The following is a 12,109-nucleotide window of genomic DNA, read 5'->3' as shown; positions in this document are numbered from 1 at the left end:
TATTTTGTTGAGAATTTTTACATCTGTGTTGATCAGGGATATCAGCCTATAATTTTCTTTTCATGTGTGTCCTTGTCTGGTTTTGGTATTAGGGTAATGCTGGCTTCATAAAATGAGTTTGGGAGTGTTCCCTTATCTTCTGTTTTTGGGGAATATTTTAAGAAGCATTGATTACTTCTTACTTAAATGTTTGTTAGAATTTTACTAATGAAACCATCTGGTCCTGGACTTTCTTTGTTGGGGAATTTTTGATTACTGATTCAGCCTCCTTACTGGTAGTTAATCTGTTCAGATTTTCTATTTCTTCATGATTCAGTCTTCATAGGTATTATGTTTTTAGGAATTTGTCCATTTCTAATGGATTATCCAGTTTGGTGGTATACATTGTTAAAGTAGTCTCTTATGATTATTTTAATTTCTGTTTATTAGCCATTATGTCTCCTCTTTCATTTATAATTTTGAGTCTTTTTTTTCTTGGTAAGTCTAGCCAAAGGTTTTTTGTTTGTTTTTCTATTTTGGTTATTTGGTTATCTTTTCACAAAAACTATATCTTAGTTTCATTGAGGTTTTCTATTGTTTTTGTAGTCTCTATTGATTTCTGCTCTAATCTTTGTTATTTCTTTCCTTTTGTTAACTTTTGGCTTAGTTCTTTTTCTTGTTGCTTGAGGTGTGAAGTTTGCTTATTTGAGACTTTTTTTTTCTTAATGTAGGTGTTTATCACAATAAAGTGCCCTCTTAAAACTGATTTTGCTGCATATTTAAGTTTTTATATGTTGTTTTTGATTTTTTCTTTGAGATATTGATTTTTCTGGAACATACTGTTTAATCTCTATATATTTGTGTATTTTTCAGTTTCCTTGTAATTGATTCTCATTTCATACCATTGTGGAGAAAAGCTGTTTAATATGGTTTCAATCTTCTTTTTACTTAAATTTTTTTTCAATTTGAATTCAATTTAATTAACATATACTATATTATTTCAGAGGTAAAATTTAGTGATTCTTCAGTTGCATATAACACCCTGAGCTTATTACTTTAAGTGCCCTTGTTAGTGCCCATCACCCAATTACCCTATCCCCCTCACGTCTCCTCAAGCAACCCTCAGTTTGTTTCCTATAGTTAGTAGTCTCATGGTTTGACCTCCTCTGTTTTCATCTTATTTTATTTTTTCCTTCATATCTTATTTTATTTTTCCTATGTTCATCTGTTTTGTTTCTTAAATTCCACATGAGTGAAATCATACGATTTTTTCTTTCTCTGACTTATTTCACTTAGCATAATACTTTCTAGTTCCATCCACACCTTTGCAAATGGCAAGATTTCATTATTTTGATGGCTGAATAATATTCCATGGTATATACATACCACTTCTTTATCTATTCATCTGTTGATGGACATCTGGGCTCTTTCTATATTTTGGCTATTGTGGACATTGCTGCTATAAACAATCTTCTTAAATATATTAAGACTTATTTTGTAGTCTGATATCTGTCCTAGAAAATGTTCCATGTTCACTTGAGAACAATTTGTATTTTGCTGCTTTTAGTTAAAATCTTATGTATATGTCTAGAGTACATATGGTCCAATAAGTAGTTTAAATTCAGTGTTTCCTTATTGATTTTGCATCTGGATGACCTATCTCTTGTTGAAAATAGATTATTGAAGTTCCCTGTTAATATTGTATTGTCATATATTCCTCCTTTTCAATCTGTCAATATTTGCTTTATGTATTTAGGTGTTAATTGGGTGTATAAATATTGACAGTTGTCATATCCTCTTAATTGATCCCATTATCATTGTATAATGACTTTTATGTCTCTTCTTACAGTCTTTGGCTTAAAGTCTATTTTTTTCTGATATAAGTATTGCTACCCCTGCATTATTTTGTTTTCTATTTGCATGGAATATCTCTTTCCATCCCTTCACTTTATTTCCATGTATGTCCTTAATGTTTACTTGAGTCTCTTGTAGGTAATATATAATTGGGTCTTATAGGCAATATATAGTTGGGTATTGTTTGTTTATTTAATTATCAATTAAAAATAATCTGTCTATCCACTTTGTCTATTGATTGGAGACCTTGGTCCATTTACATTTAAAGTAATTATTGATTTGGACTTACTGTTAATTAAGGTTTGGACTTACTGTTGCTATTTTAATTGTTTATTTACAATTTAGAAATTGTTTTGTAATGCCTTTGGTTTGTTTTTCCTTTCTTAATCTATTCCTTTATGATTTGATAATTTTTTATAGTAGTATGCTTTGATGCCTTTGTTTTTATATTTTGTGTTTCTAGTATAGGCTTATACTTTGAGGCTTAAATAAAACATCTTTTATGTATAACAGTCTATTTTAAGCTGATAATAATGTCAAATGTATACAAATATGCCCTAACACAACTTATTATATTTTTGAGGTCACTGTTTACATCTTTTTTACATTGTGTATCCACAATAAATTGTTACTATAGTTATTTAATTTTTTTCTTTTAATCTTTTTTTTTTTTTTAAAGATTTCATTTATTTGACAGAGAGACAGCGAGAGCAGGAACACAAGCAGGGGGAGTGGGAGAGGGAGAAGCAGGCTTCCTGGCGAGCAAGGAGCCCAATGCGGGGCTCGATCCCAGGACCGTAGGATCATGACCTGAGCCGAAGGCAGACGCTTAATGACTGAGCCACCCAGGCGCCCCTAATCTTTTTTTTTTTAAAGATTTTATTTATTTATTTGTCAGAAAGAGAGCACAAGCAGGGGGAGTGGCAGGCAGAGCAGGCAGAGGGAGAAGCAGACTCCCTGCTGAGCAGGGAGCCCAATGTGGGGCTCAATTCCAGGACCCTGGGATCATGACCTGAGCCGAAGGCAGATGCTTAACTGACTGAGCCACCCAGGCATCCCTCTTTATTCTAGTTATAAGTGATTTACTCATTATTATTACAACTTTAGACTATTCTGAATTTATCTCTATATTTAACTTTACTATTAATTTTTATACTTTAATACAGTTTCTTATTATTAATTAACATCCCTTCAGTTCTGCTTGAGGAACACCCTTTAACATTTATTGTAGGGCTTGTCTGGTAGTGATGAACTTTTTGCTCTTTTGTTTGCCTGGAAAACATTGTATCTCTTTTAATTCTGAGGAACCACTTTGGTGGGTAGAATATTCTTGGTTGGTAGTTTTTATTGTTTTGTTTTTCTCTTTTTTTTAATTTTTTATTTTCTTAAGATTTTTACTTATTTTTTGGACAGAGAGAGAGACAGCAAGAGAGGGAACACAAGCAGGGGGAGTGGGAGAGGGAGAAGCAGGCTTCCCGCCAAGCAGGTTACCCAATGCAGGGCTCAATCTCAGGACCCTGGGACTGTGACCTGAGCCGAAGGCAGACGCTTAATGACTGAGCCACCCAGGTGCCCCTGTTTTGTTTTTTTCTTTTAGCAGTTTGAATATATCCTCATACTCCCTTCCGGCCAGCAAGGTTTCTGCTGAAATATTTATTGATAGTTTTATGGGGGTTGCCTTGTATGTAACAAGTTGCTTTCTCTTGCTGCTTTTAAGATTTTCTTCCTTGTCTTCGACAATGTAATTATGTCTTCATGTGAATCTTTTTGGGTTTCTTTTATGGTATTGTCTGGGATTTGTGGATCTGGTTTTCTATTTCTTTCCCCATTTAAGGAAGTTTTCAACCATTATTTTTTCAAATAAGTCTTCTGATCCCTTTTTCTCTGTTTTCTTCTTTTGGGACCTCTATAATATAGTGTATATTAGTCAAATTGATGGTGTTTCCTAAGTCCCTTAAGCTGTCTTCACTTTTTCATAACTTTTCTTTTAGCTAATCTGCCTGAATAAATTATCCTTTCCTCAATTTTGCTAATCCAGAGTCACTTGTTTTAGTCTACTATTGGACCCCTCTATAGAATTTTTTGGTTCAGTTATTGTATTCTTTACCTTTGTGGTTCATGTTTGCTACATTTTTTTACACTTTAAAAAAAAAAAGATTTTATTTATTTATTCATTAGAGACAGAGAGAGGCAGAGGGAGAAGCAGGCTCCCAAGGAGCTGGGAGCCCGATGTGGGACTCGATCCCAGGACCCTGAGATCATGACCTGAGCCGAAGGCAGACGCTTAACCATCTGAGCCACCCAGGCTCCCTTTTTTACACTTTTTTATTGGACTTTAGTTAACATACAGTGTTACATTCATTTTAGATGTACAACAGAGTGATTTGACAATTCCGTACATTATGCAGTGCTCACCACAATAAGTGTAGGTACCATCTGTCACCATACAAAATTATTGCAATGTTATTGCCTATACATTCCCTATGCTCTACTTTCATTAGTGATTTATTTTATAACTAGAAGTTTGTACCTCTTAATCTCCTTCACCTACTTTGTTCCTCCCTATACCCTTCCCTCTGGCAATCATCAGTTTATTCTCTGTATTTATGAGACTTTTTTTGTTGTGTGTGTGTTCTTTTGGTTTTTAGATCATGCATATAAGTGAAATCCTATGGTATTTTTCTTCCTTTCATTTATTTACCATAATACCCTCTAGGTGTATCTGTGTTGCTGCAAATGACAAGATTTCATTCTTTTTTTACAACTGAGTAACATTCTTTTGTATATATATATGCCACATCTCCTTTATCCATTCATTTGCTTGGTATTTAGAAAAAAAAATACTATAGGGGCACCTCACTGGCTCAGTCAGGAGAATATGTGACTCTTGATCTCAGGGTTGTAGGTTTGAGCCTCATGTTGGGTGTAGAGATTACTTAAAAATAAAATATTTTTAAAAACGTTCTATCTCTGTTGAAATTCTTACTTTGTTCATGCATTGCTTTCCTGACCTTGGTGAACGTATCTGTGATCATTATTTTGATCATATTTTGATCAGGTAAATCACTTATCTCCATTTTATTAAGATTTTTTAAGACTAATTAGATTTATTAATTAGACAGAATGGTCTCTTATAGGAGATGAACCACACTGATCAACTCATCCTGAGTTCCTAGTTGTCTTTCAAACCTTCATGATTGTCCACGCCTTCTTTGTACCATTGTGGCTCTCATTAATTGAGGGTGTGGCAAGACCCATAAGTGTCCCAAAGGGGAGGATCAGTCTGCACCTAGATGCAGGCTGATTAGAAGCTTGCCCCTTAGGCAGCAGGTGTGAAACTTTATAGTTAAACCCCTTCCAGGGGGAACCTGTGTGTGTGTTCATAAATAAATAAAAATATTTATTGCTGCCAAATCTTTTTTTTTTTAAGATTTTATTTATTTATTTGACAGAGAGAGACAAAGCGAGAGAGGGAACACAAGCAGGGGGAGTGGGAGAGGGAGAAGCAGGCTTTCTGCCAAGCAGAGAGCCCGATGCAGGGCTCAATCCCAGGACCCTGGGATCATGACCTGAGCTGAAGGCAGACGCTTAACGACTGAGCCACCTAGGCGCCCCCCAAATCTTTTCATGATTTGGATTTTTTTAAATTTTATTTTGTTATGTTAGTCCCCATACAATATATCATTAGTTTTTGATGTAGTGATCCATGGTTCATTGTTTTTGTGTAACACCCAGTGCTCCATGTGATACGTGCCCTCCTTAATACCCATCACTGGGCTAACCCATCCCCACCCGCTCTCCTCTAAAACCCTCAGTTTGTTTCTCAGAGTCCATAGTCTTTCATGGTTCATCTCCCCCTCCGATTTCCCCCCTTCCTTTTTCCCTTCCTTCTTCTAATGTCCCCCATGCTATTCCTTATGTTCCACACATGATTTGGAATTTTTTGCCTGCTTCTTCTCCTGTGGCTTAGGTGTATAACCATGGAAGTATGCTCCTGAACCCATTAAGAACTTTGTTTTCTACAGTCCTGTGGAATTTGTAAATGTAAGCCCTCTGGGCTGTTAAAGCCAGGTGATCTTAGGGCGTATCACTCAGGTGAATGTTGCAAAAGTGGGAAATAATGGTAAACTTGGTTTTATTATTGGAGTAGGATAAAGGGAAAAGGTGTGAGAAGTATCCACCTGCATCCTTGGTTTCTGTAGAAGATTGCAGCCAGCTCCTAGATGATTGCCAATTAGAAGCTCAGCTATTTTCTTATCTCTTTCAGAGGAAATTGTTCAATCTGTAGCTATACATTCAGTCTGTCTGAGGGAGTAGATAAACTCAGGAACCTCCTGAGTCACCATCTTATTGATTCTCAATAGTTTTGAATTGTGGCTCTCAGTCAAAATTATTCCCTTTGCTCTAACATTGTTTTTTTTTTTTTTCCCCCCAAATTTGAAGTATTTTATTCAATGATATTTTAATAACTGGAGTTTTCTTAGCTTTAGGTAAGATGCCTTACTTTAATGACAGTAAATATTTATTTCTGCCAAAGCTTTTCCTGAGTTGTGGAACCATTATTCAGGAATTGGCATTTTAGTTCTTTGCAGACTTACTCTTTCATGTGACGATGAAACTTTAAAACAGTGAAAAATCATAGAGTTTCATTAGCTATACAAATCTCATTAGCTACACAAATATATACATCCTTCACCATTTCTTTTTCTTTAAAGATATTTTATTTTATGGATTTCTAATTTTTATTATGGTTATTGAACATATTCTTTATCAGTTGAATGATTTTAAAGTTTTTGAGACTTGGTTTTTGGCTTAATATGTGGTTTATCTTGGTGAACATACCATGGAAAATTTGAACAAGTGCATATGTTCTAAAGTCATTGGCTATAGTGTTTTATAAATGTCCATTAGGAGAGGTTTGGTAGTATTTTTGCATTCTTCTATGTTGATACTTTGTCTTGTTCTATAAATTACCAAAGGAGTTGAATTTAAAATCATCAACTATGATTATGGATTTGTCTATATAACTCCTTTTATTTCTATCAGTTTCACTTCATGTAATTTGAAACCGTTATTATTGACAAACATCCATAATTATTAATGTATTCCTTATAATTTGACCGTCTTATAAAATGTCTCTATCTCTGGTAACATAGTCTTGAAGTTTACTTTATCTGAAATTAATAAAGCCACTCTAGTCTTCATATGCTTACTGTTTGCATGGTATATCTTTTCATCTTTTTTTCCCAACCTATATCTTTAAATGTAAAGTTTTGTCATTTTAGACAGCATATAGTGGGTATATGTTTTAAGCTTTAACAGATGGATTATTTATTCCAATTTACACTTAGTATAATTTTTGAAATGGTAGATTTAAGTCAACCATTTTTATCATTTATTTTTAAGTGTGAACTCCCCTCCCTTGTTTCTCTTCTGTTTTTTGTTCTTCTATTCCTTCTTCTGTGCCTTCTTTGATTGCATTTTTTTTTCAGAATTCCATCTTCTTTTACCTTCTTAGCTCTATCTCTTTGCATATTTTAGTGCACATTCTAGTGATTAAAATATACATATTTAGTTTTCAATATTTTAAGACTAAATATTATCACTTCACATAAACATAAGAATCTTATAACCATATATGTCCATTTCCCTAGTTCCTGTCCCCTTTTATGCTAGATTTGTCATGTATCTACATTTGCAATAAACCCTACAGCCAGTGATATAATTGTTCTAAATAGGTATATTTTCCTAACATAAGAGAAAAAAATCCTATTTCTTAAATATAAACCAGTTTCAGTGCTTTTCTATCCTGAAGATCCAGGTTTCCTTCTGTTATTATTATATATCTTCCTATAGAATTTTCTTTAACACCAGAACTACTGGTGGCAATTTTTCTCAGTTTTCTGTTATATGACAGTTTTCTTTTAACTGACAATAGCTTTATTTAGCATTTTTTTTTTAAATTTAGCCTTCTTTATTGAGGAATGTTGTTACTGAATGTAGAATTCTGGTTTGACTTTTTTTATCCCTAGTACTTTAAAGATAATAAAAACAATATTGCACATTTTTTTCAATGAGAAAACCATTTCCTTCTTTGGATAGTTGTAGAAAATAGTAGGAACAAAAATTTTGGCTAACAAAGCAGGATTTGATATTTTAACAAAGGCTAGTTCCGAAGAGCTCTTAATTAAACAGTTTGTCATATGTTTTCCTCTCTGTTTCTGTTTCATGGTTTTGATAAAATGAGCTCCTTTGAGGGGCGCCTGGGTGGCTCAGTTCGTCAAGCGTCTGCCTTCAGCTCAGGTCATGATGCCTGGGTCCTGGGATCAAGGCCCGCATCGGGCTCCCTGCTCCGTGGGAAGCCTGCTTCTCCCTCTCCCACTCCCCCTGCTTGTGTTCCCTCTTTCACTGTCTCTCTCTGTCAAATAAATAAATAAATAAAATCTTTTAAAAAAATGAGCTCCTTTGACAGGGAATTCAGTTTTTTTAACATTCTTATCTTACACGCAAAGTCATATAAAAAATAATCATTCCACATTTTAAATGTCTGGTTTTGCTTTCATGGTATGTATAGTGAAAAAATAAGTTAGAGAGTATGTGGATGACTTATAGTTGCAAGAGTGTTAATGAGAAAAAGCAGGGTAAAAAGATTGGGGTGAATTGATGATAGAAATAATTTCATTTAATTAATTGATAACACTACCATTATGGTCAAAGCATAGAAATATGGAATGTTTTGTGAGTTGTCCTGTATTGTAAACATTTGAATTGAGTTCTCTTAACACAGAATTGATCTAGCTCTTGAAATACCATCTTTTTATTGAAGATAAGTGGGGCATAGGCATTTTATAACTTCTGAATTTGGGAAAGATAAAATTTGATACGAATGGCATTTTTTTTCACTTTGGCATGACTCCAACATGTCAGCCCCCATGACAACCATGCAGAAAAGGAACGCTGTTGCAGTTTTTGCCATGCACACCATCACAAAACATACTATTGTTCTTCTATGATCTTGTGAGAAATTTAGAACTAGCATTCCAATGGACATGTAAGATAAATATGGTTTTGTGGAAACAAATGCTGTTTTGAGAAACACTCTGATTGATATTGTTAGGTCTTATGTTAATGATTCTCAAATTCAGCCCAATTCTATTTTCATCTATCTATCTACCTGCCAATTTATTTTCCATAATCAATCTGTATATATCTACCTATCAATAATCTGTCATCCATTTTACCTGTTTGTCTATCATCTATCTGTCTGCCTGTCTATCTGTGTATCCATTCTGCCATTAGATTTAGGAGGCAGAAGAACATAGAAATGGAGGACCAATAGAGTTACTTCCCATGTGTGAGGACAGTGGTAACAGTGGTCTCTGTGGTGATGATGTATAGAAGGAGAAAGAAAAAAGAAAGCATGACTGAGGACCATTAATTCAGGGACCTGCCTAGCAGGAACTCTGGCCTTATTACTATGCTTGAACTCAAAAAATCAAAATAGAGTTGCCTCCATTGTATGTCAGCCTGACATGAGAAAATTCAAACTAAATATGAGGACTCTACTTTTCCAGTCTTCCTATACTTCCATATTTTAATATTCAAGTTTTAATTACTTGGAATTATCACCTCAGTCTCTATTATAGTAGACCAAGGGTTGGCAAATCTTTTCTGTAAAGGGCCAAATAACCATGTTAGTTTTTCAGGCTGTTGGAATTACTCCACTCTACAGTTGTAGTATGAAAGCAGCCAAACATAATGTGTAATTGAATAAGTGTTGCTGTATTCCAGCAAAAGTTTGTTTCCAACAGCAGACTGTGGGCTTGAGTTTACCAATCCCTGAACTAGAGCATTGGTTAAACAAGAACCTGAACAATGAATGATCAGATTAACTCAGACACATGGTAAAAATATATGAGAATTATATCTCCATTTTATTTTCATTAAAATTATTTTAGCTCCTTTGCTGTATTTTCCTCACAAGAGAGTCATATAAATCAGTGCTACATGCCATCATAAACTAAACAATGTGAAACCAGCACTGTATAAGGAATTAGTGATATGAACCCCTTTCCATTTATAACCAATAATTTAAATTTCAAAATTGAATGTATTTCTGCCACATTTCATCTGTAATGGCACCAGGGAATTAGTGACCAAAATCTTGCCTGCTTTCTTTTCTCCTTTAGCATAGTTTGAATTGAAATGTTGTCTCTAAGCTTCCTTCATGGTATCCAGTCTCCTTATGCAATGACTTCAGTCTATTTTGATTTTATCTGAGCAGGTGTAAATTTTTCAACATCTCAAAATAAGATTCCTATATTTCAAGGCTAATATTTAATCTAGTTTATAAAAACTTGAGTCAACAATATACATAGGCAATGGATACAATATTTAACCCAATTAAACTGTGTTTTCTAAGTTTACTCTTGTTTTCTCATGTTATCTGCATGGGGGGTTTAGAGGAGAGAAAAACAGAATCACTAAAACCTTGTAACTTAAGATTGGGCTATTTCTTTGCAGTTAAATAAAAATACATATGCATATTTGCTTAAAATTTATGTGACAAATTTAGTGTTAATATTCTGTCAAAGCCTCACTCAAATCAGTTAGAAAAAGACAAGCATCCCAGTACAAAACTGGGAAGCACATAAATGAACAATTCATAAGAGAAAAGCATTGCGAATGGCCAAGAGCATATAATAATATGCTCAACTCTACCAATCTTTATAATTAAATGATTAAATATATATGAAATAATTATAAATATATAATGAAATTTAAATGTGTGTGAACACACATAGACACACACATAATGCAATAAATCAACAATTGTCTTTTTTCACCTATCAGATTAACAGGTACATTTGTTAACCAAGCGTGGAGAATTGGGAACCCCTGGTATGTTATAGTCTTTCCAGAAGACAGTGGAAAATATATTAGGTGGAAATTAGCACATTTTGACTAACAATTTTATTTTTAGAAATTTACCTAAGTATGTAATAGGAAGTGTTCAAAGTTGTATGTAAACTCAAGGGTAATCATTACAGCCTTAGTTGTACTTTTAAAATTGTAAGTAACCTGTTTACCTAAAATCATAATTCTAAGTAAGTTAATGTTGATACATTTATCCAATTGGATTATATTGTTATATATGGTAATGTATGTTTAAATTGATATGCAAATCCAAGCTTTTCAGAAGTTTATCTACCACTTATTGAGTACCAGGTATGTTTGAGGCAATAACATTGTATTTAATTCATGTAAAATGATACAAATATGTGCTTGTGCAGATATGGTCAATAAACCAATTTTATAGGAAGAATATTAAAAAATGTTGATAATGAGTTCTGGTCATTATTTTGCTGTTTCATTTGTGTGTTGTGTTGTGTGTGTGAGTGTGTGTGGGGTTTCAAATACACATATTTTAATTACATACAGCAGTTATTGAGTTGTCAGTCTAACTAAGTCTATCAAATGCTGAAATAAATGAAGAAATCCCCAACTGATAGAAATTTAAATGTCATAATCTCCCATTAGAATATTTTTTCTTTCTGTGATTTATGACCATATAGTCTGGATTCTAAACTGTCTACCTCCTTTGAATATGTGTTTCACGATCAGTTTACTTTTCCCCACTTATCTGTATTCATTCTGGCCCTTTTCTAAAGATAACACTTTGTGTCTTGCAAGTATAATTAATTATCAACTCAAAACTAGTAGCTAAAATGTTGGCCAAATTGATAAAGAGAATAGTGACAAATTCTGCCTGACTATGCCACAACAGTGGCTAGACTATGTTTAGAAATTTAACTGTCTTATAATGTAAGGAATGTGCAAAGCTATTTTAACTTAGCCTTTTTATCTTCTGGCATTTTGAGGGGAAATGGACTATATACGATACTCACAGTTCGGTTTCTGGAACATCGTGAATACTGAAGGAGAAGTAGAAGTACAGAAGGAGAAAGCTTTCACAGATGGATAAGGCTGCATCTGTCAAAGATGCTTGACATTAAGCAATGAGCCACCTCTGGTTTTGACATAAAGTTCAGGCATGTCTGGACATGGTAAATCTCTTTAGGAATGAAAAAAAACTGATTAATAATAATATGTTTATAATGTTATTAAACCAGTATGTAAATGAATGAGTGAATGAATGGGTAAATAGGGTAGAAAGTAAAGTGCTATGTGACAGAAAGCTATAATAAATGAGGTAGAAATGATATAAAGACATTCTCAGGAATCATCATAATAATTGTTTCAACCAGGAAACATC

Source organism: Mirounga leonina, unplaced genomic scaffold (assembly GCF_011800145.1).
Source record: "Mirounga leonina isolate KUSES-001 unplaced genomic scaffold, KU_Mleo_1.0 Mir_178, whole genome shotgun sequence".
Lineage (NCBI taxonomy): Eukaryota > Metazoa > Chordata > Mammalia > Carnivora > Phocidae > Mirounga > Mirounga leonina.
The sequence above is the reverse complement of the archived record's forward strand: the minus strand, read 5'-3'. Positions refer to the sequence as shown.